Consider the following 10,288-nt stretch of genomic DNA (forward strand, 5'->3'; position numbering starts at 1 on the left):
GATCACTAAAATGGCTATGACTAGCAATATAAGACTCATAAGGAAAACATACATGTAGACCATATAAGTAGTAAGTTTGTCCGACTTAGTTTTCCTATCCACTTTAGTTATGATTTTTATTGTAGGGTTTCCTTGTATCCCAATTACACTCCTATGATGTTTTTAAGTCCTATTATATATGGGTAATTATGTTTTCCTATTTTATTTAAGATTTGATTTCTAGGATTTACCTATGCTAATTAGGATTTGATTTTTAAGGATTTTCTATTTTATTTAGGATTTGATTTCTAGGTTTTCTTGTAATCTATAAATACCCTTTACACTTTATACTAATTATCCACATATTATGGGATATGACTTTTGGCGCTATTCTATACTCTTATTATTCATGGTTTGTTCTTCAATTTAAGACTTTGGGATTTATGTTTCATTATTTTAAGATTGATTTTGAAATTTATTATGTGGATTCCATGAATTGATCTCATAAATATGAGTGGATAATTCCCTTAGCTTGGGTTATGGGAACCATTATTGATTAATGATGTAGAGGAAGTGCTAGAGATTCTTATATGTATTGTGGTTATCTTTAGTTGAATTGATTTCTTAGTGGTAAAAGACATCAAAAGAGAGGTAGAAATTGGTAAAAGACATCAAAAAAAAGGTAGAAATTGGTAAAACACATCATAAAAGAAATTTTAGATGCCCTTCTATCAAATAATTCCTGCCTTCTCATCTAATTTACTTGAGACCCAAAAGGTAATACTTAATTTGGATGTAAGGCAAGGTTTAGTAATGCAACACTCTGAGACTCACAAGGTAAAGAGTGAGATTTACAAATAAGTCTACAAGAATGTAGGTGATACATAACATGTCAAATCCTATTATAATTCATTAGAATAGTTCAAAAGTGCACGATAAATTTGCAGTGTTTAGAAAAAAGGGGGAACAAAGGCCTAGTGTTTGTTTTATATTATTTACAACTAAAAGCATCTAATTCTTTTCTCTTTTACTATTTCAGCAAATCCCCCCATTTACTTTTACACATTGCCTGGTGATTTTAATAAGTTTGAGACATATTTTTGGCATATTCCATATGGGACCAACCCCAACCTTGTTAGGTTACTATATTTGACAATGACTACTTTATCCTTCTAAGAAGGTGTACTTTGGGTGTTATCAAATTTTGGTGTCGTTGCTAAGGAAATGATCTCAAAATTATTGAATGAAGTTGTTGGAGCTATTGGTTTTATTTTCTTCTAATATTTTATTTTGTTGACCTACTCTTTTTGAGATGGCAACTTGACCAAAGAAAGAACGAGGTAATGACAACTTCTTATTTATTAATAGTTTTCCTTTTGATATGGTGCATTATTGTAGGAGCGTTATCAATATATTACTGTAACATAATGAGAGCAGTTGACACATTGGCATTCCTAGAAAAAAAGACGAGAACACTTTCAAAAGGTTCATAGGTTTAGTTTGGATATCGACCACTTACAAGTAGATTTGGATGCAAAAGTTGTTGCGTGTAACACCCTATAACTTGGTCATGGGTGGTTTGAGACAAAAAGAATTGAAAGTTTAACTTGATAATCTAAAATTGGTTGAGTCAAAAATTGTTTATGCTCTTGTGGATAGTGTCACTAATAAGGAGAGCATATTAAAGTTCTATGGGATGTAAAAAATACAGTAAATCTTGAGTTAAGGTGTGTTGGACCTCATTCAACACATTTTTCCATATTATGTTTGGATAGTCAGATCTTAATTGAGCCGTCTGAGACTGTAGAAGAATGAAAGTAGAAGGAAACTTAAGTCTATATTCTTTAATTTGCCTAGGCAAAATAAAATAACTATATTCCTCACGTAAGGTACAAGAAATACAACATGCCATATCTTTTTCTTGTGTCCTTTATTTTTATACCTCCACCCTAAAAGTAAAATGGGAAATCAGAAAAATAATTAGGGGTGCAGATCATAAGTTTAAAGTAGAAAAGGAAATTTTAAGGCCAACTATTAGGATACCTTGATGAAGTGTGAATAATTAAGTTATCCATGGGCTGCTTGTGCAGTCTGAGTAGCCAACATAACCCCATGATACTGCGATGTGAAATCAAGCACTTTTTGGGAGGCAACCCAAGGTATTTTGTTATTTGTATTCCATTGCATGATTGACATTGGATTTCTACACCAATGGTGCCATAAGTATATTCCTAAGTCTCTCGATTTGGTTTGGTTTGATACATTGGGGATAATGTATGATTTGAAGTTAGAAGTAAGAATGCTTTTGGGTCTTAATGTCCTCCTAGGGTTTTTATCGTCGTGCATCATTTCCCCAGATTCTTGTTGCCAGTAAAGACATCATGTTTAGGTATATGGTGTTTATTTTTTTGTGTTTAATTAGGAGAAAAATTAGTATATAAGATAGTTTACATATTTTCGTTAATTTTTGAGATAAATGATAAGACCCCTCCAATTGTCTATTTTTGAACTATGTGATATGTATATTTATATGACTATTGTGAATCTTTTTATGACATTAGTATTAGGGACATGGTAATTATTGCAAACTTGTGCATAAATAGGATGGGTGGTAGCTTACAATACTAACTCTGTTGCATATGTGTATGAGATGCTACTTCGTTACCTTTGTGTGTTAAATCCAAAACTTGCCCAGTTAGTCTTCCCTAGGTGTAAGGATAGTGGTTAGGAAATAATCACATGTCATTTTGATATTAGTCCATTTATTGCCTAGTTTTCCTTCCATATGTGAATTAGTATCCTTTGATCACGATCTTTGAGCCTTTTAACATATTTTCTTGTTACACCTATCACTTTTCTATTTGCATTACAATAAACCTGTTTTGGACTTGGTCCTCCTTGGACATTATGCACTTCAACTCAAGCAAAATCACCTAAGATGGATATTATAGGGGTGAATGATGTTAAATGGATATGAATAAGGGTAAAATAAGAGAATAAAATGAAAGAATAGGTGTGGTAGAAAATAAAAAAGAAAAAAAAATTGAAATAGAGAACAAGAAAGGCTAAAAAACGATACCCAACCTTAATATACTTTAAAATATAAAGGGAGATATAAGGGTGGAAATAAAGTGAAAAATTGGTCAAGTATGGATCGTAAAAGTTAGCGAAGTTCCAAGGAGGATTAGTTACTTTAAATATACATACGTATCACACCATCCCCAAGCCTACTTTACAACCCAAAGAAAAGTCCTATAGTGATCCTATCTTAACTTTATGAAAGCTTAGGTAACAACAATATGGAAAAGCTTATGGTATTTGACATGCATTAATTAGAACTTCTTTCTGAGAGTGAGTCTCTAGATCGTCCACACATTCACATGCTTGATTTCATATATTAGTAAGGAGAGACTTCTTTGTTGTGTGGGGTACATAGGTTGTATTGCTAGTTGCTCACTTGTTTGGGTAGTGTAATGTGTATATATGCATTGCTATTTGTTGATAATGTAATTCTATAGCTTGACTCCTTTGTGTCACCTTTTTGTAATTCATTAATACACACATATTGTTTTAGAGTTAATGAACTTGGAGAGAGTAATGTGTTTTGAGCTAAAATATAAGATTGACTGCCATAGGTATCTTACGTTTCTTTAGGTTAATCATCGTTGTATTATTTTGTATGTTTTATTGCTTGAGGATATGTAATATTCTAAGTTGAATGCTCTTGATGTGCTATAGGAATATAGCACTTACAATGCTTAAACTATGAGAATATGTATGTACTTAAGGCTAGTTTTTTAGATTTTATGCATTTTTAGGAGTGTTTTACAGGAATTTAGGTTTTGTGATGCTAAAGTCCAGAAGAACTATGAAAAGATGAATTTCTGGCAAACTACTTGTACATTTTAGAGTTATTTTGGGACTTACCAAATGAAGTTTTTGTGTTAAAAGAGTTAGAAAAGACAAAACAAAACCCTTAGGAATCATCTAGAAAATATCTGGAATCCATCCTAATGACTTCAGTTAGGACTCGTAAGGTTTATCTATGATTCGTAGCCTAAGTAATGTTGAAAACCCATTTTCATCCTTTAGAGCCCAACTTACAACTTTCTCCTAACAACCAATAAGGAGACCTTATGAGTCGTAGCTTGGATAGCTTTGACTGTGCTTCAGTATTTTGGCCATAACTTTTCACCTAGATATAAGATTAAGGAAAAATTAGATTCATTGGAAAGCTAATTCAATTATATATTTGTTGGTGCAGCTTGTGATCAATAATTATTAGTACACTGAAAGGTATTCTGTGTTGAAAATGTCTATAATTCTACTCATCACAAGACCTAATCATTAAGGGATATTTTTACTTGCCTATAAGCTAAGTGATATTTGTGATCTTAATATGCATCTGAAGTCACAAAAATTTTCTGAAAAACTTTAATTCTAGTTATTTTATGTGTCATCACATTACCTTACTACTCGTAGCTTTACATGTGAAGATGGTAATAGCAAAAGCTAAGATGAAGAAGCTAAGTGAAGGCTGAATACGACTCGTAAAGAGTTACTGCGAGTTATGGTGAGGAATAATAAGGACAATGAAAGCATGGATCCCTGCAAATGATCATCATAATGCCAATGACTATCAATGTACGACTCATAAGGAGAATTTACAAGTAGACCATAGGAGTTGTAAGTTTGGCCGACTTAGTTTTCTAATTCCATTTTAGTTAGGATTTATTTCCTAGGGGTTTCATGTATCCCAGTTAAACTCCTATGGTTTCCTTAAGTCCTATTATGTCTGGGTAATTATGTTTTAATATTTATTTAGGATTTGATTTCTAAGATTTTCCTATTTTATTTAGGATTTGATTTCTAGGGTTTTCTTATTTTATGAAGGATTTGATTTTTAGGGTTTCTTGTAATTTATAAATACCATTTAGACATTGTATTAATTACCATTTTTACATTTTATTAATTATTCTCATTCATATATTGATTATTCATATATTCAGGGATAAGCCCTTGGGGGCTATCCTATACTATTATTATTCTTGGTCTGTTCTTGATTTGTTATTCAATTTTAGACTTTCAAATTTATTCTTTCTTTATTTTTAGTTTGATTATGTAATTTTATTTGTCGATTCCATGATTGATCTCATAACAAAGGGCATCTAATTTTCTTAGCCAAGGTTTTGGTAACCACGGCATGTTAATGAAGTAGAGAAGTGCTAAGTCATTCTAGATAAAGATTCTTGCATGTATTCTGATTGTCATAAGTTAAATTGATTTTTTAGCAGTGGCCAACATTATAAACCTCCTGCGTTTACTACTTATTTCAAAATAGTCGTAATGGGAAATGACATCACAACAATAATTTGAGACACCCTTCCATCAAATAACTGCCCCCTTCCATCAAATAATTCCCTCCTTCTCATCTAACTAACTTGAGACCAAAAGTGTAATAGTTAATCTAGGATGCATGGCAAGGGTTTGTAATGCGACACTCTGAACTCACAAGGTAAAGAGTGATATTTTCCAATAAGTCAATAGGAAAGTTTGTGATACATAACTTGTCAGATTCTGTATGCAAGGCATTGGAATTGTTCCACCATGCATGATAAATTGCAGAGTTGGGAAGTATGGGGGAACATAGTCCTAGTATTCGTGTTATATTGATTAAAAAATAGAGCAACCAATTCTTTACTATTTTACTGTTTCAGCAAATCTCCCTTTTACTTTTACGCATTCCCTAGTGATTCCAACAAATTTAAGATATATTTTCGGCCTATTCCATATGAGATCAACCCCAACCTAGTTGGGTTACAATGTGTGATAACAACCGATTTATCCTTCTAAGGAGCTGTACTTTGGGTGCTATCAACTTTCAAGGTTTTATCTATGCCAAAAAATCATGTTTAGCTTGGAAGAATGCCTCAACCCCCTTTTAGTTCATTAAATCAAGTATGGTGGAATACCTCAACTCAACTCGATCATAATACACAAAATATGAAAAGTTTTGTATCTCAAAGAAATACAATTAACGTTTGCTGAGGATTTTTTCAACTCCACCAACCACTTGTTAATCCAACCCTAAAGGAAGATGTTATCACTATTTTAGAGAAGTATATCAATCTATCTGATATGACGACCCATACGATTAATCCTTATTTATTAGGGTATCACATCTTGTATTCTCGTCTAAAGTGTAGACAAAATATCATTAAAGTGAGATAAAAAACTGTGTGGTCATAGAAGTAACCAATGACCCTTTGAAGAATCAATGAGCCATCTTTTGGGCCATCTTATAAATTCTGGAGAACCCCCATGAGCCATCAGTAGCAATGACTATCCATACCATCTTTTCAATTATAATTTTTAAAAGGCAATATAGTTATTTCCTATTATTTAACCCTATATACAATGCTGTTTTGGCTATTCAAATGGTGAATACATAAGTTTAACATGCTCCTAGTCTCACGTTCCCCTCAAAGTTGCATAAATGCTTAGGAAAAAATCAACAATCCGATATTAAAGCCTCTTCAATCAAGAAACTAGGTTTCTACACTTTCAAGCTCCAACGATTGAGTCATAGCAAGGATTTCACTTCCAAGTATATGAGATTTCATCAATGTGTATCCTTTCGCACATTGAGTCTTTAAAAATACTTAGTTTCTTAATTAATCCAAAATTTATAAAATGAGGTTTTAGTTAAAGGCATGTTTCTCTTTGTATTTCAATTTCCCATGATTAATAGTCTATATATGTATATATATATTTTCCTATGAAATTAAGTACCTTCGTAGACTTGTTATTCTATGGCTCCCTAGTATATCAGTATTCAACATTTTGATACTTGTATGTTATGAAATTCTTACTCTATTAATGAATAATTTTATTCTTAAAATGCGGTAGACTATGATACCAATGACTTAGCATTCCCTGAATAGTTAATTCTATACTCCATCTTATAGTTTCACAGATTTTAGAGTGCCTTATTCAAACCTTTTAACATTGAATCTCACAACATTAGTATTATACAACAATTCAGTATATTTGTTAAAAATTCAGTTGGGAGTTGTATTTATCACTAAGGTGATGTAGGAATGAAGACTCACCCATCAGTTAAGCTGAGAAAATTAGTAGAAGTCCCTATGTAACAAAATTACATTGGCACCATTGGTTCTAAGGGGTCACTTATAGAATAGGCTAACACCTTAGTCCCTTTTAAAAGTCAGTTTAGTGGAACTATGTCAGACTTTATTCATACCTTTGGTAAGGGACAAAGCAGCCTTTAAGGTGGGGTTACCAGTTGGACCCTATTTTAATCAAATGGTCCATGTCAGATAATAGTATCTCCCATAGTTCAGACTTAGCCTTTGTATGACTTTAAATTCAGTCTATTCAACTGTTATTTTTATTAGTTTAATGCTAATTTTCTTGGATCATTGGGTAAACTTATACTAATCAGTTCCATGTTAAATTATTCCTCATATATTAAACATATTTAGTTATATATATATATATATATTATAGGGCATATCTTACATGTTTAGAATATTTAAATTACTGATTACATATTCTTTTACACTACATTATTTTATAATATATGCTTAAATTGTCAATATCTACCTCGCAATTTGCATGATCCTTTCCTCATCAAAGCATCAATGTGTGGTGGATCCTCATCTTCAAAGGAATAGATTTATTATCATTTCCTTATTCAATTTTTTAGATAGTTAGAGTTCGCATGGCTAGTTCTAGAAACTCATCATTTGTAGAGGCTTTAAAACAGACAGTTAGATATGTGTTTAGCTTTATGATATTGGTAGACTTAAACCCATTGTATTATTCATTATTACTATTTTATTAGATTCCAAATTCAGTTATTCATTCGTATAGTAGAAATATAGCATATGCTAGACCATGGATTAGCTTGATGTCACTATTGATACTAAGTACCATTTTTCAACAAGGGTGTAGTATCGAATCATGATGCTAACATTTGTGGACTTTTGTCAAGTTTCACCTAGATAAAGGTATATAATGAAAGATTTAAAGTCAAAGGACTATACAGTTGAAAAGTGGATTTGCATGATGGCCAATCTTTGATGATGCATAACATCGTTAGGTTCTAAATATTTAATTAAACTTAGTATCTGCGTCTGTTCTTTTAGATGTTAGTTTCAATTTATATTTTTGTCGCAAGGGAGTTAGAATTTTTTTAGACAATATATTTTTATTGTTTTGGACTTTCTTATGATAATTTAATCATTTTTATTGTAATCTTCCAATTTATGTCTATCATGTTGATTGTTGTAATTGCATATTAGTCTAGTAACAATGATATTGAAATTATAATGTGGCATGTGGGAGTAGGTTACATATGGAAAGACTGAAACAAAATATTGGTAAAAAATGAATTTTAGGTTCCTGATGTGTGAGCCCATGCTAACACATTTGAAGCTTTGTACTCTAAATAATTGTGAAGTCTTGAGCAACTGCAGTTGTTTTTTATTATTTTACTTTGATTTGGTAGAAAAATTAGAGGAGAGGGAGGACCATAAATAAAGGAAGCAAAAAGCATAAAATTGGAAGAAAATAGAGAGCTAAGTGTGGCTGACAACATCAATGACACGTCGTCAGCCTGGTGATAGGCCATCACGGATGCCGTCAACCTTAATAGAAGATGTAAATCTACAAGAAGTTTTTGTGATGGCAATCATGACACACTATCAAGATGATGATAGGGCATCACCATCATCTTCAACATTAGGCAACAGTAGATGAATTTGTAGAGAAGTTGACAACGTCCGTGACAGGCCATCAAGATCATGATAGGCCATTACAGGCGCCGTCATCTAATCTGAAGAAAGTCCAAAACTTTAATTTTATTTCCTTATTGAGGTATAACTATTTAAAACCTTATTTTAGGGTTTTTAGGGTGATTTTTATCAATCATCCATTGACATATTGACAATATACGACTTTTCTCACTCTCTCCCTCTAAACCAATATTTTAGTGTTTGCTTTGTGATTCAATTACTAGTTCACTTTTGATTTTCTTTATTATTGTAAGTTAATATTATCATTTATGGATTCAATTTGTGTGCTTATTTCTTGCATCAGTTGTGGCTGAACACCCATAACTTGGATTACAGGATCCAGGGTTAGGTCATGATAAGGTGGTAATTAATTACTCAAGGTTTAATAGGTGTTAGGTTTTATTCGTAATTTTGAGATTAGAATTTATGTCGTTTTGTTACAAACAATAGGCATACCAACTTTGGTTTGCTTGATAAAGAAATCATAAACAGTAGGAAGTGAATTATCAACAGGGACTCGGCAAGGCTTCATTTAATAATCAGTGTTGTAACAAGGTTGATTAACCTGAGGTCAAATATGGGTAGTGACTTGCAATTCCCTAAGTCTGAGAGGATTAGAAAATTAGACGCTCGAATAGGTCGAGAGACATTTGAGCATATCATCGATAAAGATAACTTGTCATCCTAACAACCGTGACAACCTTGAGTTAATAGTATCATCTATCATGTTCCGTAAGCCCTAGTGAACATAATCCTAGTTATCTCATAAAATCTTGGTTACAAATATTAAATTCAAAGTGATAAACAATTATCAACAAAACTTAAACCCCCATTTAAGGAAATAGTAAACTATCAGTAAATTGTATAGTAAATAGCTTGTGTTCACACCTTATTCCCTATGAGATTCGACCCCAATCTAGTTGGGTTTTATATTGACAACGATCGCTTACACCCATTCAAGGGTGTCATTTGAGCGTTATCAAAAATGGCCCCATTCCTGGGAAATACAGTTGTAAACTAAAAGTTAAAGTGCGCTAATTTGTTGTTAGTTAAGTTTCCTTGATTTATGTTTATTTGTTTTTTTTATCTATTATAGGTACTGTGTTGTTTACTTATAAATCAAGAAGCTCCAGAGAATAGTTATTACTAATCAATCCAAAATCTCAGTTGATAGGGTGAATGGCTAAAAAATAGGAGGCGGTTAGACTAGCTGTTTTATCCAGGGCTCAACTAAATGTAAAAAATTTGGGTTAACAAGTATTTCACCAGAACCTTGATAATGAAGACTTGGGTGATGAGGAACTGATGAATCCTCAAAACCCAAGGCGAGCTGAGCAAATTACTGCACCAGTGCAGCGAAATGTCAATAGAAACTGTCCCATCCGAGGAAGGTATGGTCAATAGCCTGTTCAATATGAGGCTAATGAAGATGATGAAGGAATAGCTGAAGCTGGTGCAACGGGTGCTATCATTCCTTTACTGTTGGCACC

Source organism: Capsicum annuum, unplaced genomic scaffold (assembly GCF_002878395.1).
Source record: "Capsicum annuum cultivar UCD-10X-F1 unplaced genomic scaffold, UCD10Xv1.1 ctg3182, whole genome shotgun sequence".
NCBI classification, from domain to species: domain Eukaryota; kingdom Viridiplantae; phylum Streptophyta; class Magnoliopsida; order Solanales; family Solanaceae; genus Capsicum; species Capsicum annuum.